At 43.2% G+C, this 24,289-nt stretch overlaps 1 protein-coding gene across 1 annotated transcript in view; it reads right to left on the reverse strand.

Annotated features, from left to right (window-relative positions):
* The window catches only part of ankrd13c (ankyrin repeat domain 13C), a 99,826-nt gene that overhangs the window by 63,059 nt on the left and 12,478 nt on the right, over window positions 1-24,289 (reverse strand). The window lies entirely within an intron of this gene.

The raw sequence follows: 24,289 nt of genomic DNA on the forward strand, positions 1-24,289 counted from the left end.
TCTTCCCAGTTTATCAGAGCTTTGAGGAGTACAAACCTCCTGTGTGTCTTTAGTAACTTAAAGGGGAGATTCCTCCTAACCAATACAGCCACTCCTCTACTTCTGGTATTAAAAAGGATGAAAACTAAACCATTCTGCTGTAATTTCAAATGCTCTCTATCAGCCAAGTCCATCTCCTGTAATAAAGCAATATCCACCTTTTTCTTTCTATGATTAGAGAGTACCTTTTTCCTCTTAATCAGTGAGTGACTCTCCTTGGTGTTCCAGATACACCATTTAATCAAGTCATTAACCATAACCTTCTGCACTAACATTTAGATTCCAGAGAGGAGGAACTATAATTACAAATCACCGAGCCTTAGTGTCGCAAGATCCATCGAACATAAAAACTACATAAACTAAAAATCATTGCAGTTAACAAACCTGTCAAAGACTATTTAAATTTTTTTTAAAAATGCACCAACAGCATTGAATACAGGAACTCATCCTCTGCCAAAAGTGGGCATCTACACATCCCAAACCCAACTTCCCATCCTGTTGCCAAAACAGCAGGCAGGGCCATTTAAATACCTGAACTGGACATAAATTGCCTGTACGTAGGCACTAGCCATCCCAACAATTTTCTCTCCTCCTAGCCAGAGCTGCACTACAAACTCAAGCAGAGAAAGAAAGAAAATCCAAACCATGAAATAACAAAGGTGAACAAAGACATTTTACAAATAAAAAAGCTAAAGTACCTCACCCATCCTTTGGTATAACTTAGAAATTGAAAGTAAACATCCCAACTGCCAGAGCATAGTTTAGACCAGATTGTTACCAAATAATCAAAAAAGGAAAAAAAAACGCCCCGACTGGACTTCCTTTTTGTTTCTAAAAAAAAGGGAGTAGAGGCATACCCAAACAGCACTATTTGTACCTATTAAAAATTGTTCAGATCAAGTTAATTTGTCCACAAAGTTTCTTGCATGTGTCAAAACAGATGTACAGATCCATTTAAAGTGATCTGAAGCACCTCTGGATACCTCAGTGTACTGGATACTGAGCTCCTTCAATCGTTTCTTGATGCCATCATAGGATTTTCTTTTCCTGATCATGGCCGCTGAGAAGTCCTGGAAGAACATGATCTTAAGAGTCCTCAAACAGGGCCTTTGGATCCTTCCCCTGGATTCTGGAAGCTTCCACAATTCTCTCCTTATCTCTATATAGTGATGAAACCGCAACAAGACAAGACGAGGAGGTTGGTCCAGGCCTGACACCTCTGCCTCTTGACCCAGTGAGCCGTCTCAATCTTCAAACTTCTCATTCAAGCCTCCAAAGATAACTTCCTTATGCTTCTGTTGCACAGCATGTTAGTCAATAGCTTTCATGTATACTGTATTCAGTTTTGGACATCACACTTTTACTAAGGATATACACAGTGCACATTTACCAGCTAGGGTTAAAGTAGGAGGCAAACTTAGGTTTGAAAGGTTTCAAGGAGTGATCAAGGTACTTGTAATGAGAAAAAAAATGTTAAGTAGATACTTGGAATTCAAATTTCTTTCGAGGGAGAATCCAGAGTATGGTAAATTTTAAAAGTGGCATTGTGGCTCAATGGTTAGCACAGCTGCCTTACAGCACCAAGGACTAGGTTCAATTCCCACCTCCGGCAACTGTCTGGGGTTTGCGTTCTCCCAGTGAGAGTTTGCTCCGGTTTCCTCCCACAATGCAAAAGATGTGCAGGTCAGGTGAATTTGCCATGCTAAATTGCCCACTTTTTTTAAATCAGGGGTAAATATAGGGTAGGGAAATGGGTCTGGGAGGGTCACTCTTCAGAGGCTTGGTGTGGACTTGTTGCACCAAAAGGACCTGTTTCCATACTGTAGGGAATCTAATCTAAAATCACAGCTCACAAAGGCAGATAAATGGAGTTGAGCATAATCCCAGTGAATAGCAGAACAGCAAAAGGTCCACTCCTGTTCTTGATATTAATTACCTTATTCAGAATGTTGATAACCTTTTTTTAAAAGCATATGCATTCACACAAACAAACCAAAAATACAGAACACGGATTCATTCGCTTTTACTGAAGATATGATGAAGATTTGTCCAAAATAAGCACTTAAAAATAAAAGATAGGGCTTTTGAAGGTATTTTCCAAAGAATGGTGAACTGTTTTGCAATTAGTGGTGATTAGTACATTTAATGAGATACTATATACTCTCAAACTGCAAATGGAGAAGGCAGTAAAAAGTACAAAAGTAACAAAATAGGATTAGGTAAGATTAACATTGAGAAAGAGGGTCTGAGTTAAGTGGGTTGAAGTAAGGTTGAGCGATTTCTTGTGTGTAATTCCAAACAGCTTTTAACTCTAATTTTTAAAAGTAACTCCAATCTTAAAATTAAAAATTTTCTTTTGCATGCTACAAGTTTTTTTTTGCTTATCAACTTAGTTTCATCACTAAAAGTACAATGTAAAAGAATATCTGCTGTTCACTTACTGAATTTTTCACTTTTTAAATAATAGCTTGATTCTGATTCAGTTCTATTTCAAAAAGGCAGTTCATAAAATGCCTCAAAAAGGCTACTCAAACTATACTGCAGAACACTTACAAGTGGAGTTGTAAGCAAATGATGCTGGATAATAGTTTGAGAGCCTCAAGAGCTCAATGGAAATGACCCTGCACGTTGCCTTGCACACAGAATGATGGGAAGTAGCTGTATTTATTTTCCTTCTCTCATATGCTGAATCCATATAATTTAAGCATTTTATGTTTATGTTGACCCAAGAAATATGGTATTTCTGGTGCATCCATGTCATAAGAGGGAAGATGACAGCATAATTATTCTTAGTTCAGTGAACATTCTAAACTGAAAAACATATCCAGTTCTTCAAAAATGTTGCTTTAACACAAATACTTCAAAGTTCAGCATTCCAGATGTTTTATATAAAAGAAAGAATGTTTGCAACAGGTCTCCCACTAGCATTCAAGAGAATGCAAATAAAAGGTCTTGCTGTGACTTAACATTTTATGAAGGTGAAAGAATTCTGGACGGGGTGGGGGGGGTGGGGCAGGGGGGGAAAACGGGTGAGAGAGAGAGAAGATAGAAAGTGCACCCCATTGTACATTCTATTCTCAGGAGATCTCAAGACACTGAACCATCGTAGGTAGTGTTTTGGCCATAACTGGGCTCATCCAAAACAAGAATTCATAAAATACACATTTCTACCTCAGAGAGAAGAAGTCCTTCTGAGATAAACAGAAATGTCTGGAAACAGAAAAATCAGCATCTGTGAAAAGAAAAGACAAGTTAAGATTTTGGATGTAATCAGTCACCAACTGAAAAAGATTTTTAAAAAGTCATTAAGAGACAGAACAAAAAAGGAGAGGGAGGTAAAAAGCAGAAAAACAAAAACAGGAAGTATTAGTAGAATGACCTTATAATTTGTTTTAAATTAAAGAAGGGAGATAGTTAAAATAGTGAGATGATTGTGCATTGCAGAGATTACATGTTGATGAATCAACTATTTAGTCAACATTTCCAGTTGACATCATTAAAACTTTGCTGGTTGTCACTTCATATTGTAACTATCTTCTGTCTCTTACTGTAACAATATTCTTTTAAACCTTCAACTGAAACCTTGCTTCTTGGGAGGTGATGGGAGAGAAGATGGAAATGACATGATAATGGAGATCTAGTCACAATGGGAGTTGCATCAGATCAGATTAATCTGTATCCTTGGTTTTAACCTACTTTTCTTCCCACTACAGTTTAATTTCAGGACACATTTTCCATACACTGCTTTAGGGATTTATAGGTTCTTCACCTCTTTTATCCCTGACCTTTCCATTTCTAGATGCAATGTTTAGAATATTCAAAACTCTGGATTTTCCCTTCAAAGCAAATTACAAATATGTATCACTGACATTTCAACTTTAATCAAAAGCATTCATTTTATTGACTTCTGCCTTTTCAAAATTCCAAAATTATATTTTTCACTTCACTGTTCTGAAAGATTGCATCAAAATATTCAGTTCTCTGCATGGACCTGAACATGCTTTTGTATATTTTCTGACACATCCTGTTATAATTTCTGAAAATTGCAAGATCCTTCTGGTCAATTCAGTCTTCTTTCAATCAAGTTATTTCCATAATCTTAAGTATAGTATATAAATTGGGTGGGTGTCACAAGGTATGTTCACATATTTCACCAAAGAATAACACAGCTTTATAAGTCAGCCTCGAAAATGGGCATGGGACCAACTAACCCCAATTATATTCCTGAATTTTTAAGTAACGATGAACACGGATTCGCAAACATTTTTATAGCACCTTTTAAAAAAAAGCATTTAAAAAGGCACTGCACAAGAGCTTCACAAAAAAAATAGTGACTCAATCACTGGTCTGCTCTTAGGTCAGAAAATTAAGAGTGGAATCAAACTGGTAGGTTTTTTGTATTAAAAGAGCAAAGCAAAGCCAGCTTTGGGTCTAGATAATTAAACAGGTGCATTATGTACAGTTGCCAATGTTGGACTGCAGTGGAGAAAATCAGAAGTCACAGACAGATGATAGTCCAACGGGTTTATTTGAAATCACAAGCTTTCGGAACATAGCCCCTTCATCAGGTGAAACTTACAGAATACTGAGAGGCCTGGATATAGTGGACATGAAGGTATGTTGCCACTAGTAGGAGAGGCTAGGTATTCATCCCATGAACTATGCTCACAGAGAGTTCAGCAATGAAAGCAAAAGAATTGGCAAGAAGGTGAGGCAGGCCCCAAGCTGGAGAGTCAGCAGTTCAAAAAGGGATGAATCAGAGTGACATGGACTTCCCTAAATTGCACTGATCAGGTCATGTAGCCTTGCAGCTGACTAGAATGAAACTACTTTAAACAAAGTCTTTTAGTACTAAAATGAGAATCAACCAGAGCAAAATAAACCAAGACAACCTGATGCTAAATAGGGACTTACCATACCTTCGCAGGCAGAATGCTGTTCACTGCCTATCACTTATTTTCACTTATTTGCCACTGAGCATACAGGTTAACAAAAAACAGAAATCCTAAACTCAATCAAATCCATAACAGCACAAAGCAACCAAGCATTTCAGAAAACACATGCAAGTATTCTAGCAACCCCCTTGCTAGACAGAAAAACAAACTGCAGCACAGCATTGGGTCAGAAGACTTAAAAAGTTGCAATTTGCCCATTTTTGGGCACATTTGTTTCAATGCATATAGAAAAATACAAGATATATATCTGCCAAATTCCATTAAATCACAGACAATGAACACAAGCAACAATTGAAAAAAAAGGATAATAATTGGCTGAAGGAACATTATTTTTCCCTGCCTGTATTGATTTGCTAGTAAAGTTCCATATGACAGGAAGCCAATTATATATTCCAAGCAGAGTGTACAACACTGGGTTAACAAACTGGAAATTTCTCATCCCAAAATGATGTGGCAAGATCTCGATGTATGAACATCCTTTTAAATGGAGTTAGGGCTCAATCTTTGTCTTGTGCTCACCTGGCCTTGCAAGTCCATTCTGATGCTGAGACATAAGGTTTAGGTAATGTGTAATGTGTAAGGATCGGACACTAACAGGTTAAAGACAGTAATACCAATACAACTACTACCACCAATCTGCCCACCAGTTCTAAGCACAAACAGCAATACAGTTTCAATGTACGGCATGTTCCTAAGTCTGAAAATCCTCACTTGTGATACTGAGAAATAAAAGATGTCTTCTGGTATACCAGTTCAAATCAATCCAGACTGATAGAGGCACAACCTTTTTGTGATAATTATCCAGTACATGTGAAATTTGCTCAAATAATCTCTATCCAATTTAGCTTTTTACTAACAGTAAAAAATGTGAAAAAAGACAGGGGTTGCATAATGACTGCTCTGGGAAGTGATAAATTGTTTAATGCAGTCAGTTCTGCTATAAACACTTATTTCTCCAAAGCAAACTGGCTATAATGCAATTGAATAATTTAGACCATTTGTATTGGCTTTCCTTACCTGTATTGGCTATAATGGGATTCTGGTGCCAGTCTGTTTAAACAGTGTTGTTATTTATAAGAAAACAGATTTTCTTATAAACTCGGGATCGTACTGAAATGGAACGATGTCAGATCAGAACATGATCTGAAACCTGAATATAGGCCGAGATAACTAGTTGTCATCAGGAACAACCACTTAACACATGCACTTACTAAGTGGCGACAAAATGGCTCCTAGGCTACAAACTGACAATTCTGCTAAAAGCTGCATAAAATGGCTTTTAACTGTTATAGCTGCATAATTGACTAACCACAGTCCACTTCGATAGAAATTAGCAGACAATGCTCCCTTTACAGCAAAGAAATGACTAGACTAGATGAGACAATACTGGCCATCCTAACGGACATTCAAGTGCAGGTGCAACGACTCTGAGATCAAGGTGGTTTGAGTGTTGGAAAACAAAGTTGGTTCCCAGGAAATATCATTGGACTGAGTAGCTGTCAAATAAAACTATATAGTAAATTGATTGGCAATTGTCTGAATGTTTTATATGATTATGGCCTATACCTTTAAGTAGAAAAATGTCTTGGTTTTAAGCCATGTGTGCAGCTTCTGAGGAATATGGATGTACACAACCTGTTTCTGGATGATCTGTGCCCAGCCGTGTGAAGAAATAAACAAATGAAAATCTTAAAAGAACCAGATCGATTGGGAGGGCTGATTGACCGATCACTGAACAGAGGGGAACACCGCCCACCACACTGCCACCCCCAGGGTCCAGATCTCTAAACAGACTGTACCTACTACAGGAAGCGGAGGCTCAGGTATGTTTGCTGGATCAGAGCAAGTAGACTCAAATTGAATTGTTAATGCTAACGTGTGAGAACTTGCTGTAGATATTAAACATACAAGGTAAGCATTCCAACTGAAGTAAATAATATTGTTTATTTTAATAAGGAAAGAAACCTTGAAGTGTGATTACTATTTTAAAAATTCCAGTTGTGCAACTTAGTACCAGCAACTTCACACCACTTTACAAGAGGTTTGGCTGGCCCAGTATATTGGATCAAAATTACAGAAAGTGGCAAACATGTTTGCAAAACAAGGTTTCAATTAATTCCCATACTTCAAAAGATTAGGGTTGCCCAATAAGACATGAGAAGATATAATCAAAACTAATTAGTTTCCTGGAATCTTTGTTTTACATAAAACATTTCAATGTTCGAATCTTACAAATAAACCAACATTCCTCATACCTTTTTTCTGCTCAAGCAGTGCCTTAGGAGTGGAACTACTTCCTTACTTCATAAACAAGCACCCCAAGAGCTTTTGCAATACTCTTTTTGAAAATACAAAATGAGTTTTACAGAAGTCAATGTCAGATATACTTTTACAGTAATGGACAAAATTTAAACCACCAAGCTAAGAGAATATACTCTTGAGGAATGAAGGAGTTACCAGCTTAACACTGCAGCAAGTACCATGTACAATTCTTTCCTTGCAAGCATCGCACTTCAAAAACTTGGACAAAAGAAAATAAAGTAGTGCTCCTGCCTTAATCGACACAAGTTTCATCATACATTTCAGGAGTGTAACAGGTACACATGCAGTTCTAACACAAGAAACCCAACACCATTCAGGACAAAGCAGCCATTCAACTAGCACCCCATGTAACATCTTCAACATTCAGTCCCTTCACCACTGCAACAGCTGATCAAGATCTTTAAACTACAACTTTCAACCTGTGACTTCAACATCTGGAAAAGACGGACAGCAGATGCAGGTGGTGGTGTTCCCATGTATGTTCCTTCCAAGCCACACATCATTGACTTTGAAATATACTGCCATTCCTTCACTGACAGTGGATCAAAATTTTGGAACTCCCTCTCTCTAAGAGCATTATCAGCGTACAGCAGAGGGCAAGGCAGGCAGCTCACCACTATCCCCTATGGACACTGGGATGAACAATAAATGCTGACCCAGTCAGTGACACTGCCACCTCATGAATCAATCAATTAAAGTAACAATGCTACAAATTACAAAAGTATGAGAGCAAATGTACCAAAAAAGTGGGTGACACGGTGGCACAGTGGCTAGCACTGCTATCTCACAGCACCAGAAACCCAGGTTCAATTCCTGCCTCAGGAGACTGACTGTGTGGAGTTTGCACGTTCTCCCAGTATCTGCGTGGGTTTGCAGGCGTGCAGGTCAGGTGAATTGGCCATGCTAAATTGCCCGTAGTGTTAGGTAAGGGGTAAATGTAGGGGCATGGGTGGGTTACGCTTCGGAGGGGCGGTGTGGACTTGTTGGGCCAAAGGGCCTGTTTCCACACTATAATGTAATCTAAAATAAAAATAATTTTTGGCAAAACAGCTCTATAGATATCTTTGAAATAAGGACACAAGTTTCAGTTACAAACAAATTTTAAAAGTTTACTTGTTAAACCAACATTCAAACTATATACTAACACCATCATGAGGTGACTCAAAAAAAGACTTATACAATTCAGTAGCCAACATTTCTGAATGTTCCAAATCTACACAACAACCTAATCTTCCTGTGTAAAAATAAAGAAAGAGTGTAATAAATCAGGTCAATGCTACATGATCTATCTGGTGCAGAACACCATTCTCATCAGCAGTTTTAAAAAAACAAGCAGCAACACATATCACACCTTAAAATCCTAGAGTCTGATGGGCTCACAGCCAAGAGAAAAAAAACAATACAACACTGTACTTGTGTTGAGAAATAGCTTCCGACACAATCCTGTCTTACCACTTAAGCAGTTTTAAATTAAGAAACGTGCAAATCTTTGCCAAACCTGCAACATCATTCTTACATCGACCCACCCACACCACACCTTATTCAGTGATTGGAGGAAGTTTCTCAACCCAGTGCAAACTCACTTTACTACCTTCTATAACCAAAAGATAAACATTTTTCTCCTAGAAAACTAGTACAACATACAAAAGAATCCCACATACTGTACAGATTTCACATTGCCCTTACTGAAAAAGAAAGGTAGAAAAGCCCAATTGGAGAAGAGTAACCAGAGATTTACAAAGGTTTGATTGATAGGTGATGTATTATTGAAGGAAGAGAGTGCGTGCATTCAAGGAAGTGAGTTCAGGGTCAAAGTAATATTCTTTTGAGGGGAAAAAAGGTAAAGCATCCAAACCTAATATGCCCAAGATGCCAAATGAGAGGTTATATTAAACAGACAAATTTGGCTCAGGAGTTCAAATCAATTGATATCAAAAAGATCAAGAAACAGAAGGAAATTGCAATATTTGGAGTATAGAAAAAATAAGCAGGCAACACCTCAAAATATTTTATGCCCTAAGTATAAGCAGCTTGCTTGGGTAAAGGTTAAGCCATGAAAGAGGAAATCTTCATCCTCAGGACCATAAGTTTTAAGAGAGTACTTCATCTATCTTCATAGGATATGACAATTGAAATCAGAGGAAGAGAAGGAAAAGAACTGCACTCTGAACCCAACTCACTTTTGCAATCTGACTGTTTTGAACAGTAGACTGTACCACTCTTGTATACCTCCTGTCCAAGTAAACATTTTCACATTTTCTCCACATTAAAGTTTAAATGGTACTGCAAGCCTAAAAAACTGCTTAACTTATTATCCCATTGCATGCTCCTTACCTCTGGACAAATTACTTCTCCAACTATCGTGCGGTCATCAATAAATTTAGCTCCCATTCTCTCTTCAAGTCACTGACCTTGATTGTAAATAATTAAGGCTTGAGCACTGATCCTTGTGACATTCCATCAGTTACAGCTAGCCAACCTGAAATAGACCTATTAATCTTTACTTCCTGTTAGCAAAGTAATCTTTTGTTCATCCTAGTGCACCTGACCCTTTACTCTGTGTAGTGAGCTTTGATGTGTCTCACCATAAAGTTTGGAATGGTCAAATATAGGAGGTGGCAATGATGTGGATGAAGGTTTTTGCAGCAGATAAGAAAGGGAAAAAAGTTAGATAATATGCAGGAGTATGTATAGATAGCCTGTGAGATGGTATGTGGTTGGAAATTCATATTGGCTTCAAACATGGTATCAACGCTGCAAAGTCTGGGACAACTTCAGGCAGTTATGTTTTGGGATGAAGTTGGTAACTAAGGAACAGAGTGGAGTTTGTATCGGGGACTGAAGACAATTGTTTTAGCCCTCCTAATATCTGATTAAAGGGTCTGTGTTCACTCAGTATTAGATGTTAGATAAGGAGAAAGTGAGGACTGCAGATGCTGGAGACCAGAGTTGAAAAAATGTGGTGCTGGAAAAACACAGCAGGCCAGGCAGCATCAGAGGAGCAGGAGAATCGCGTTTGGGGCATAAGCCCTTCTTCAGGAAATGAGGCTGGTGTGCCAAGTGGGCTGAGATAAAAGGGTAGGCGGGAGGGGCGCTGGGAATGAGATAGGTGGAAGGAGGGGAGGGTGAGGGTGATAGGCCAGAGAGGGGCTGGGGGCAGAGAGGTCGGGACTGACAGAAGGGGGGGAAGATGGAAACGAGGAAGCTGGAGAAATCTACATTCATCCCGTTTGGTTGGAGGGTTCCTAGGCGGAAGATGAGGCACTCTTCCTACAGGCGTCGTGCGGTCAGGGTCTGGCGATGGAGGAGGCCAAGGACCTGCATGTCCTTAGTGGAGTGGGAGGGGGAGTTAAAGTGTTCAGCCATGGGGCGGTTGGGTTGATTGGTGCGGGTGTCCCGGAGGTGTTCCCTGAAACATTCCGCAAGTAGGCGGCCAGTCTCCCCAATGTAGAGGGGACCACATCAGGTGCAGCGGATACAGTAAATGGATGTGCGTGGAGGTGCAGGTGAATTTGCGATGAATACGGAAGGATCCATTGGGGCCTTCAAGGGAGGTGTGGACGCACGTTTTGCACTTCTTGCGATTGCAGGGGAAGGTGCCGGGAGTGGAGGTTGGGTTGGTGGGGGGGGTGTGGACCTGACGAGGGAGTCGCGGAGGGAGTGGTCTCTCCAGAACACTGATAAAGGGTGGGGAGGGAAATATATCCCTGGAGGTGGGGTCTTTTTGGAGGTGGCGGAAATGGTGGAGGATGATGCAATATATCCGGAGGTTGGTGGGGTGGAAGGTAAGGACCAGTGGGGTTCTGTCCTGGTGGCGATTGGAGGGGCGGGGTGCAAGGGCAGAGGTGCGGGAAGAGGAGGAGATGTGGTGGAGAGCATCGTCGACAACGGCGGGGGGGGGGGGGGGTATTGCGGTCTTTGAACGAGACCATTTGGGTTGTTCAGTAGTGGAATTGGTCCTCCTGGGAGCAGATGCGGCGGAGGTGAAGGAATTGGGAATATGGGATGGCATTTTTACAGGGGGCAGGAGGTGTAATCCAGATAGCTGTGGGAGTCAGTTTGTAGTAAGTGTCTGTGTTGAGTCGGTCACCTGAGATAGAAATGGAGAGGTCTAGGAAGGGGAGGGAGGAGTCTGAGACGGTCTGGGTGGAAGGTGTTAGTAAAGTGGATGAACTGTTCAACCTCCTTGTGGGAGCACGAGGTAGCGCCAATACAGTCATCAATGTAGCGGAGGAAAAGGGTGGGGGCGGGGGGGTGCCAGTGTAGCTGCGGAAGATGGACTGTTCCACATATCCGAAGAGGCAGGCATAGCTGGGGCCCATGGCCACTCCTTTGGTTTGGAGAAAGTGGGACGATTGGAAGGAGAAGTTGTTCAGAGTGAGGACCAGTTCAGTCAGTCGGAGGAGGGTGTCAGTGGAAGGGTACTGGTTGGGGCGGCAGGACAGGAAGCAGCGGAGGGTTTGGAGACCTTCGTGATGGGGGATGGAAGTGTATCGGGACTGGATGTCCATCGTGAAGATAAGGCATTGGGGGCCGGGGAAGCGAAAATCATGGAGGAGGAGGAGGGCATGGGTGGTGTCCCAAATGTGTGGGGTGGGGTGGGGGGTTCTTGGACTAAGGGGGACAGGACAGTGTTGAGGTATGCAGAGATCAGTTCGGTGGGGCAAAAGGAGACAGAGACAGAGACAGAGGGTCGACCGGGGCAGTCAGGTTTGTGAATTTTGGGCAGGAGGTAGAAATGGGCGGTGCGGGGTCGTGGGAGTATGAGGTTGGAGACAGTGGATGGGAGATCTCCTGAGGTGATGAGGTTATGGATGGTCTGGGAGATGATGGTTTGGTGGTGGGAGCTGGGGTCATGGTCAAGGGGGCAGCAGGTGGTTGTGCCTGCGAGTTGGCATCTAGCTTCAGTGGTGTAAAGATCAGTGTGCCAAACTACCACTGCACCTCCCTTGTCTGCTGGTTTGATGGTGAGGTTGGGATTGTGGGGGGGGGGGGGGCAGAAAGAACAAGAGTGGAGGTCTGCGCATTGAGGGTGACACGTTGGAGTGGGTGAGAGGGGTGGACAGGTTGAGGTGGTCAATGTCACTGAGCAGTTGAATATGAAGAGATCGAGGGTGGGTTAGAGGCCAGCATGGGGTGTCCAGGTGGATGGGGTATGTTGTAGGTGGGAGAAGGGGTCAGAGGGTGGGCGAGAGTCCAGGTTGAAGAAGTAGGCGGCACAGAGGCAAAGGCGACAGAAGAAATGCTCGATGTCTAGCCGTGTGTCGAACTCATTGATCTGGAAGCGTAGGGGATGAAGGGGAGGCCTCTGCTGAAGACTGATTGTTCATCCTCAGAGAGGGGGAGGTCTGGAGGGATGGTGAAAATACAGCAGGGCTGGGAGCTAGGACCTGGTCATGGGGGCGTGGGAGTGGCGTAGTGAGGGGTGTGGTCCTTGAGCAGGTGAGTGACGTCACTGGGGGCGGAGGTGGTATGCCAGGCAGAAGAAATGGCACTGGTCTCAGATCCCACAGCAGCTGCGTATCTGTCGGTGATGGTCTTCCTGGCGATCGTGGAGGCTGCATGGTCGGTGGTGGCTGCAGCAGCCGCGTAGGCAATGGCTCCGAAGCGGTTCCAGAGGTTGCGAGAAGGTTCAGGAACGGTCGAGGAATCGGAGTATGAGGGAGAGTACATGAAAGTTTTTTGTATGTACTTTGATGTTCGATATGGCTAGGAAAAAGTGTTTGTTCAGTGTATGAATTCTTCTGAGGATGAAGAACAGCAAAAGGTCCTTTGCAGGTCTGGGAGAGTGTTGTCCTGAGGGGAGGCAGGGCTGACTGCAGGGAGTGTAGGCAGCGGTGCATGGCTGCGAGTGTGGAGGGGAGGATCCAGAGGGAGGTCGGTTGCCGCTACCTACACTCCCTGCAGTCAGCCCTCCCCCACCTCAGGACAACACTCTCCAAGACCTGCAAAGGACCTTTGCTGTTCTTCATCCTCAGAAGAATTCATACACTGAACAAACGCTTTTTCCTAGCCATATCGAACATCAAAGTACAAACAAAATACTTTCATGTACTCTCCCTCATACTCCGATTCCTCGACTGTTCCTGAACCTTCTCAAAACCTCCGGAACCGCTTGGGATCCATTGCTCACGCGGCTGCTGCAGCCACCACTGCCGCGGCAAACTGCGATGTCACTTCCGCTGCATGAACAACAGCCACCACTGACCATGCAGCCTCCGCGATCGCCGCCCAGACAACCGCCTCCACAATCACCAGGAAGACTATCGCCGGCAGATACGCAGCCACCGTGGGATCCACGGCTACCGGGACCAGCGCCGTTTCTGCCCAGCCCGCCACTTCCACTTCTAGAGCTGCCGCCACCACAGCCACTTCTGCCCCCAGTGACGTCACTCACCTGCTCAAGGACCACACCCCTCACTACGCCACTCCCACGTCGATCTCCGCCCCCACGACCAGGTCCTAGCTCCCAGCCCTGCTGTATTTTCACCATCCCTTCAGATCTCCCCCTCAGAGGATGAACAATCAGTCCTCAGCAGAGGCCTCACCGTCATCCCCCTACGCTCCCAGATCAATGAGTTCGACACGCGGCTAGACATCAAGCATTTCTTCCGTCGCCTTTGCCTCCACGCCTACTTCTTCAACCAGGACTCTCTACACCCTCTGACGGCCCCTTCTCCCGCCTCCAACACCCCCCATCCACCTAGACACTCCGTGCTGGCCTCTTACCTGCCCTCAATCTCTTCATATTCAACTGCCACCATGACATTGACCGCCTCAACCTGTCCACCCTTCTCACCCATTCCAATATCTCACCCTCAACATGCAAACTTCCACTCTTTCTCCCCCCCCCGCCCCCCAACCTCACCATCAAACCAGCAGACAAGGGAGGCGCAGTGATAGTTTGGCACACCGATCTTTATACCACTGAAGCTAGACGCCAACTCGCGGATACCTCCTCCTACTGCCCCTTGACCATGACCCCACCTCCAAACCATCATCTCCCAGACCATCCATAACCTCATCACCTCAGGGGATCTCCCACCCACCATCTCCAACCTCATAGTCCCACAACCCCACACCACCCGTTTCTACCTCCTGCCCAAAATTCACAAACCTGACTGCTCCAGCCGACCCATTGTCTCAGCATGCTCCTGCCCCACCGAACTCATTTCTGCATACCTTGACACTGTCCTGTCCCCCTCAGTCCAAGAACTCCCCACCTATGTTCGGGACACCACCCACGCCCTCCACCTCCATGATTTTTTCGCTTCCCCAGCCCCCAACGCCTTATCTGCACAATGGACATCCAGTCCCTTTACACTTCCATCCCCTATCACGAAGGTCTCCAAACCCTCCGCTTCATCCTGTCCTGCCGCCCCAACCAGTACCCTTCCACTGACACCCTCCTCTGACTGACTGAACTGGTCCTCACTCTGAACAACTTCTTCCAATCGTCCCACTTTCTCCAAACCAAAGGAGGAGCCATGGACACCCCCATGGGCCCCAGCTATGCCTGCCTCTTCGGATATGTGGAACAGTCCATCTTCTGCAGCTACACTGGCACCACCCCCCTTCTTCCTCCGTTACATCGATGATTGTATCGGCGCTACCTCGTGCTCCCATGAGGTGGTTGAACAGTTCATTGACTTTACTAACACCTTCCACCCAGACCTCAAAATTTACCTGGACCGTCTCAGACTCCTCCCTCCCCTTCCTCGACCTCTCCATTTCTATCTCAGGCGACCGACTCAACACAGACACTTACGACAAACCAACCAACTCCCACAGCTACCTCGATTACACCTCCTCCCATCCTGCCCCCTGTAAAAACACCATCCCATATTCCCAATTCCTTCACCTCCACCGCATCTGCTCCCAGGAAGACCAATTCCAATACTGAACAACCCAAATGGTCTCCTTCAAAGACCGCAATTTCCCCTCTGTCAACGATGTTCTCCACCACATCTCCTCCACTTCTGCTCTTGAACCCTGCCCCTCCAATCGCCACCAGGACAGAACCCCACTGATCCTCACCTTCCACCCCACCAACCTCTGGATACATCGTATCATCCTCAGTCATTTCCGCCACCTCCAGACAGACCCCACCACCAGGGATATATTTTCCTCCCCACCCCTATCAGCGTTCCAGAGAGACCACTCCCTCATCAGGTCCACACCCCCCATCAACCCAACCTCCACTCCCGGCACCTTCCCCTGCAACTGCAAGTAGTGCAAAACCTGCGCCCACACCTCCCTCCAAGGCCCCAATGAATCCTTCCATATCTGTCGCAAATTCACCTGCACCTTCACACACATCATTTACTGTATCCGCTGCACCAGACGTGGTCTCCTCTACACTGGGGAGACAGGCCGCCTACTTGCGGAACATTTCAGGGAACACCTCTGGGACACCTGCACCAACCAACCCAACTACCCCATGGCTGAACACTAACTCCCCCTCGGCCAATGACATGCAGGTCCTTGGCCTCCTCCATTGCCAGACCCTGGCCACACAATGCTTGGAGGAAGAGCGCCTCATCTTCCGCCTAGGAACCCTCCAACCACATGGGATGAATGTGGATTTCTCCAGCTTCATTTCCCCTCCCCCCACCTTATCTCAGTCCTAACCTCCGATTCAGCACCACCCTCTTGACGTGCAATTTTTTCCTGACCTCTCCGCCACCATCCCCACCTCCTTCCACCTATCGTATTCCCAGCGCCCCTCCCACAAATTCCCCCCTACCCTTTATCTCAGCCCACTTGGCACACCAGCCTCATTCTTGAAGAAGGGCTTATGCCTGAAACATCGATTCCCCTGCTCCTCGGATGTTGCCTGGCCTGCTGTGTTTTTCCAGCACCACATTTTTCAACTCTAGATGTTAGATAAGCCGAGTAACCACTTGTGAGCTGTTTTAGGTATTCAAGCTTATAAATGTTATTTTCTCAAGTGAGTCAGTTAGATGACTAGCTGAAGCAAGATAAATGTCAAATTTTCCAATTAAACCACAGCGAGATTTAGAAAGAAAAGCACAGAGTTGACAGATGTAGGAATGGATATTTCTGTCTTAATAGATTTCATTAAAATTCCAATTATAGCCCCTTCTTCCAAACTCCCCTTTTTTGCTGTCTTTGTCAGAAAATACAAAATGTTTACCACCATTTCCTTCACTTTGGATTCATAGTGTTCAAATAGTCTTATTCACCATACGTGTGTCTTTACCCTTACCAACCTGTACTACGGGAATCAGATTTTAGTTGCCTACAATTAAAGTCCCGTCAAGGCAACAGCTCAAAAATCAATTTGATAGTTTTGCTATGCAGGACTGATTTACCTGAATTTTTTTTTAAAAAAATCAAATTTAGCACATCACATTTCTAAGGAACATTCAATCCAGATTATTTTTCCAAAACATTTAAAAGCAAACTATGAAAACCTCAAAAAAAAAAAGACTGCAGAAATCATTCAAAAAAATAGTTCAGTAAAATGACTTGATCACCAGAAAACTAAAAAGGTATTCCAGATTATAAATTCAAGCTGCATATTTAGAGAACTCAAATGAAGAGCTAGTACAAGATGACACATCAAGTAAGTGTTGTTCATGGAGTTTGTTGCCCTGGAGGTTGTTGCCCTGGAGGAGGATCTGATGCATCAGGCTGCTCCTGACCCAGTGCATAGTGACATTAGAGTTCACCACAAACAAGTGAACGCATTTGTGAAGACATTTACGCCAGACAGGACTTGGCCTCAATATCCACCTGCTATTCAGCTGATACAAACCACATTCCTCAAATGCAGGATGCAGACATCCAATCATTAGGATCACATTCTATTAAGCTATTTGGAGTTCAACACCACTCCAAATTCCTTTGCTTTTAAGCAAATAAGCTGAAAAACATTGCTGCTCCATTTTCCTGCTCCTCATTCTCACAGCCAAACAATACTGATCAAAATTGTAGATTTTTGTTTGACTAATGACTCAGTAGTTATCCAGTATCTAAACAGCACTCAAAGCAAGCTTTGCTCAGAATGCATTACTACCTTTGGTTCGTTTCTTATTATTTTAGTTGCGTCATTACATTTTTTTATTGTAGTTCTTTGTTGGCAACATACATTCGGAAGAGTGTTGTTCCAGACTCCTAGGTGTCTCAATCTCATCTGTGCTCATTTCACCATTCATGAAATATACATTGTTTTTATTTTGTATATAATATGAATCACTGATCTGTATTAAATTTCAACCACTGTTTAGTCCACTCATTTTGTTTAGATCATTCTATAATTTGAATTGCTTCTTGTTCTTTACTAGCAGTCACTGGATACATGATTAGGATATCAACTCATTTGCTTTCATGTTCAGAATTCAAATAATTAAACGTACATTAAAAAAAGTTTCCAATACTTAGTATGCATCCCTTCATTTTCTGCTTTCTAGCACGTTTGTTTCAACCATTTAGTATACCTCTAGGTAACTGCTAGTAAATTCTCACAGCTTTAAGTTTCATTAATAATCCTTTCTGTGCAACGTCATATCAAGTGTCTTTCAAACGTCCATGTACACAAGATCAAAAGATTACCAAGGAATTATTTAGATATTCACTTCCTTACAATGTAGTCAAGGAAGTAGGTGAAGTTATTTACTATATCAATCAAATTTCACTCATTAATTCCATGTGAAGTAACAAAATTGATTCAATAAACATTCACGCAATTCTGTTACCTGAATGTTCTGTATGCTACTCCTTTCAAATGTAAACATATTGTGCCAGTTTTCAATATAATGGTATGTGGGGAGTAGGTTTGCTCGCTGAGCTGTAGGTTTGATATCCAGATGTTTCACTACCTGCCTAGGTAACATCATCAGTGGCGACCTCCAAGTGAAGCGAAGCTGTTGTCTCCTGCTTTCTATTTATACGTTTGTCCTGGATGGGGTTCCTGGGATTTGTGGTGATGTCATTTCCTGTTAGTTTTCTGAGGGGTTGATAGATGGTATCGAGATCTGTGTGTTTGCTTATGGCGTTGTGGTTAGAGTGCCAGGCCTCGAGGAATTATCTGGTAGGTCTTTGCTTAGCCTGTCCCAGGATAGATGTGTTGTCCCAGTCGAATTGGGGGTTTTTTTTCATCCGTGTGTAGGGCTTCGAGGGAGAGAGGGCCATGTCTTTTTGTGGCTAACTGATGTTCGTGTATCCTGGTGGCTAACTTTCTTCCTGTTTGTCCTATGTAGTGTCTGTGACAGTCCTTGCATGGAATTGTGTAGATGACGTTGGTTTTGTCCATGGGTTTTACTGGGTCTTTTTAAGTTTGTTAGCTTTTGTTTGAGAGTGTTGGTGGGTTTGTGTGCTGCTAGGATTCAGAGGGGTCTTAGTATGGATATCAAGCCTACAGCTCAGCGAGCAAACCTACACCCTAAACCTCAACCTGAGCTACAAACCTTCATAAACCTTGCATAAATGGTGTCATCAGCATGCATTGGCTATGATAGTGCATGCAAATCTCCAATCTCTCCTGAAATAAATGCCATCTAATCCTGGAGATCTGGGTGGTTTAAAATCACTGATAAATTATATGAAGTCTTTAATAAAGAAGTCTTGAGTAAAACCTTTTGTTTATTGTTTATGGCTCCCTTTTGAAAACTGCACAGCCATGTATGGTCACCTGGAGAATCCCTGGACTTGTTGCAATGTTCCAACAAAGCACAACGTACCCAGGAACAAAACCTCATTTTCTGCTTGCTTTAATTACTTTACAGAGGGATCAACATCAAATTAATAACATCAGAAACTGCCCATTTTGTGCCTAGCCTTCATTTTTCTAACATTTTCCATGATGGGCCCCACGAGCTACCCGGCGAAGGAGCAATGCTCCAAAGCTTGTACTTTAAATAAACCTGTTGAACTATAACCTGGTGTTGAGTGATTTTTAATGCTCTTCAAAACACAAAGTTGAGGTAGACAAGCCCCAAAGACATGATTGGATCTATCCCAGAATACTGGGAGAGGAAATTGCTGGGGCCTTGTGAGAAATCTTTTATCCTGTTTAGTCACAATCAAGGTTGCAAAGGACTGAAGAATAGCCAATATTGCCCTCTTTAAACAAAGCAGCAACAGGGATAATCCATGAAAATACAGGCCAGTGAGCCTCATTTCAGAGGTAGGGAAATTATTGGAGAATAACATAGGAGTCACTCACATGGCAGGCTAACACAGAAGATAAAGTCACATGGGATCTGCAGTGAGCTGATAAAATAGATTCAGAACTGGCTTGGTAATAGAAGACAGGAGTAGAAGGACGTTTTTTTGACTGGAAATATTTAATCAGTGGTGCGCCTAGAGGTCAGCGCAAAGACCCCTGTGGTTTTAATATAAAATGTTTGGAGAATGTAGGTGGCCTGATTAGCAAGTTCACAGGCAAGACAAGTTGGGAAGCTGTGCATTGCCAAAGGATACAGCAAGGTATACACAGGTTGAAGACTTGGACAGAGAAATGTCAGAAGGAATTTAATCCAAACAAAATGAGAGGTGATGAATTTTGGGAGTCAGTTTAGCTCAGTTTGCTGGACACTTGGTTTGTGAAACAGTATGATGCCAACAGCATGGGTTCAATCCCAAAGACAGCTGAGGTTACCAAGAAAGACTCAATCTCTCACTAGGAGAGATGTTGGCCCTCAGGTTCAATCACCGTCATCTCTCTCTCTCTTCTCTTCCCTCCCCCCGCCCCCAACCCCACCCCCCACCAAGAGAGCAGCCCTATGGCCTGGTAGGATTATGGCGACTTGTTGCATTTTAGAAAGAGGTTAATAGGGAATAAATGGCAGAACCCTTCAAAACACTGACACAAAAGGAACTCGGCATATAGGTCCACAGTTTCCTGAAAGTGGCAATGCAAGTGGATAAGGTAGTCAAGACCATACACTGCATGTTTGGCTTCATCAGTCAGGCCATAGTAAATAAAATTCTGAAGTCATAATACAGCTGTATAGAACTTTAGTCAGACCACATTTAGAATACTGCATGCAGTTTTAGTCACCACACAATCAGAAGGATGTGGAGGCTTTGGAGAGGGTACAGAAAAGGCTTAGGATGACATTGCTGATTAGGAAGTTATTAGCTAGGAGGATAGAGTGGAAAACTCTGTTGGCTTGCACTTGAATGGAGGTTGAAGGATGGCCTGATAGACATTTTAAACAAACACTAATGCAATGCTGAGCCAGATTATTACCCAGAGAGGGAAAGACTCCACATCACAAAAAAAAACAGCCATATACAACTGAAGAGACAAGGATAGCACAAAACTAAAAAGAAAAGTTGCACAAAATGAAAAAAAGCAGCACATCCTGCCAAACCAAAAACGATAAAAACAAAACTAGCAGAGAACATAGAACAATACAGTGCAGAATAGGCCCTTCAGCCCTCGATGTTGCACCAATCTATGAACTATTCTCAGCTCATCCCCCTACACTATCCAGTCATCATCCATGTGCTTATCCAAGGATGGTTTAAATTTCCCTAATGTGGCTGAGTTAACTACATTGGCAGGCAGCACATTCCACTCCCTTACCACCAAGTAAATAACCTGCCTCTGACATCTGTCTTAAATCTATCACCTCTCAATTTGTAGTTATGCCCCCTCATACAAGCTGACATCATCCTAGGCAAAAGACTTCCACTGTCTACCCTAATCTTCTGATTACCTTGTATATCGATCAAATCCCCTCAGCTTTCTTCTTTCCAACGAGAACAGACCCAAGTCTCCCAGCCTTTCCTCATAAGACCTTCCCTCCAGACCAGACAACATCCTGGTAGATTTCATCTGCACTTTTTCCAATGCTTCCACATCCTTCCCAAAATATGGCAACCAGAACACAATATTCCAAGTGTGGCCGCACTAGCGTTTTGTACAGTTGCAGCATGATATTGTGGCTCTGGAACTGAATCCCTATAACCAATGAAACCTAGCACACCATATGCCTTCTTTAGAGCACTATCAACCTGGGTGGCAACTTTCAGGGATCTATGTACATGGACTCCAAGATCCCTCTGTACATCCACACTACCAAGAAATTTTCCATTGACCCAGTATTCTGCCTTCCTGTTATTCTTCCCAAAGTGCATCATCTCACATTTAGCTGCATTGAACTCCATTTGCCACCTCTCAGCCCAATTCTGCAGTTTATCCAAGTCCCCTTGCAATGTGCATTCTTCCACACTATCCACTACTTCGCTGACTTTAGTGTCGTCTGCAAATTTACTAATCCATCCACCTATGCCAGAATCTAAGTCACTTATAAAAATGACAAACAGCAGTGGTCTCAAAACAGACCCTTGTGGCACACCACTAGTAAACAGTCTCCAGGCTGAATATTTTCCATCAACTACCACTCGCTGCCATCTTTCAGAAAGCCAGTTTCTAATCCAAACTGCTAAATCACCCTCAATCCCATGCCTCTACATTTTCTCCAACAGCCTATCATATGGAACCTTATCAAAGGCTTTACTGAAATCCATATATACCATGTCAACTGCCCTACCCTCATCTACATGCTTGGTCACCTTCTCAAAAAACTCAATGAGGTTTGAGAGACACGACCTGCCCTTGACGAAACCATGCTGACTGTCTCCAATTAAATTGTTGCTTGCTAGATGATTATAAATTCTCTCTTACAATCCTTTCCAAAATCTTTCCTACAACGTGCGTAAGGCTCACTGGTCTATAATTACCTGGATCATCACTACTGCCCTTCTTGAACAAGGACACAACATTTGCAATCCTCCAGTCCTTTGGTACTAAACCTGTCGACAATGACGACTCACCAAGATCAGAGCCAAAGAGGCTCTGCTATCTCCTCCCTAACTTCCCAGAGAATCCTCTGATAAATTCCATCCAACCCAAGAGACTCATCTACTTTCACTCCTCAGAGTTGATAACACCTGTTCATAACTAATGTCTATCATTTCTAGTCTAATATTTCATAGCTCATTCTTCTCCTTTGATTGAGAAAATGAGAAATGTTCATTTAGTACCTCTCCCATCTTCACAGGGCCCACACAACTTCCCACTCGTCTTTGACCTACCCTAGTTATCCTTTCACTACTCTCATACTTATAGAAAGCTTTACAGTTCTCCTTTATTCTATTTGCTAAAGACTGCCCTTGTCCTCTCTTTACGCTTCTTAACTCTCTCGAAATCCTTCCTAGCTGATGTGTAACTCTCCATCGCCTCAGCTGAACCATCCAAGTTAAGATTGTTGTCCTGAAGGATTTTCCACAATGCTGGGTATGAAAGTCTGCATTGTAGCAGCAGTAGAAAAGTAGGACTAGGGGCTTAGCAGTTATGCAGCACAAGCTTTTAGTTCCACTTTCCTGCATTGAACTGATATGGTGTATTTTGGGATACAGTCATTGAGCCTAAAGGGTCTTTTCTTTTGCTATTGCCAAAATAGCAACAATTCTACTGCTAAAAATGTTGCCAGGACAGCCTGTGCAGTATCCAGTGTCTTCAAGTATACCGCCATATCATGGAGTGAATTAAATTGGCTGAAGAGTGGCATCCATTATACTGGGAACCTCAGGAGACAGCAGCCTGGATGGGCTATGCAAAAAGCAATTTTGGCAAAGAAATTACTGCAAATACTTGATCCTCATCCTCTTTTCTGTACAAAGATTCTCTCTTGCCCATTGTTGAGGGTGGGATTATTAGGTGTGGTCATCTCTTTCACTTATTCAGTCATCCATCACCATTCACAGCTGGATGTGCTAAGACTGCAAGGTCTATATCTGATTAGTTGGTTGTATGATTGTTTAATTCTGACTACCACCTGCTGTTTGTCATCAAGTGGGAGGTGACAGTGGAGAGGAGTTGGGACACTTGGGTCATTTCAATCAGGTCCTTGCATATGCCAGTTCAAAGACGAGGAGTGTCAAATGACAGTCTTGTTCCTTTCGTTTCCTTAAGGAACTACTCTCATACTTATAGAAAGCTTTACAGTCCTCCTTTATTCTATTTGCTAAAGACTGCCCTTGTCCTCTCACTTGCATTTCACTCAAGTTGAGATGGAACACATTTTACTCAATTAAGCCCTTCAAAAATCATTACCCATGCAAAAATGGAGCCACTGACTGTTATACAAGCACACACTAATTCAAATTATTTTTTCCGTCTGAACAATACCAAAGAATATTCACAAAAGTCAGTTAGACTTGAAGCAACACTTGTATTTTGCATATAATGTACTGTACACTGAACCCAAAACAATGCATTTTGACAGTACTGGCAGAAGAAATCTACCTTGTAGTTTTCTACAGTAGTGATGTGAAAAATTTCATAATTACAATATTACAACATTTGATCAGCTGTTTAATTGTATTCAAGAATGGGCTGGGGCCGTTTTGAGGCTGGGGGGCCTTTAGGAGGTTTATAAAATAATGAGGGGCATGGACAGGATAAATAGACAAAGTCTTTTCCCTGGGGTGGGGGGGGGGGAATCCAGGACTAGAGGGCACAGGTTTCGGGTGAGAGGGGGAAAAAAGATATAAAAAGGACCGAAGGGGCAATGTTTAAAACACAGGGTGGTGCATGCATGGAATGGGCTGCCAGACAAAGTGGTGGATGCTTGTACAATTGTAACCCTTAAAAGGCATCTGGATGGGTACATGAATAAGGAGGATTTGGAGGGATATGGGCCAGGTGCTGGCAGGTGGGACTAGATTGGGTTGGGATATTTGGTCAGCATGGACAAGTCGGACCAAAGGCTCTGATGCCATGCTGTATATCTCACTGACTCCAACTTAGTGTATATCTATTGGGGGATATTCTGTGCTCACTAGGCTCAAGGATCTTGTGGTAGATCCAGAGGGTTTGGGTTCAAGTTCCACCTGTCCAGAGAAGTATGCCATAACATATTCACTTTACTTTTTATAAAAAAAAACACTTTTTGGCTGAAATAGTGCTTTCTGGATTGAAGATGCAGATACAA

Source organism: Chiloscyllium punctatum, chromosome 7 (assembly GCF_047496795.1).
Source record: "Chiloscyllium punctatum isolate Juve2018m chromosome 7, sChiPun1.3, whole genome shotgun sequence".
NCBI classification, from domain to species: domain Eukaryota; kingdom Metazoa; phylum Chordata; class Chondrichthyes; order Orectolobiformes; family Hemiscylliidae; genus Chiloscyllium; species Chiloscyllium punctatum.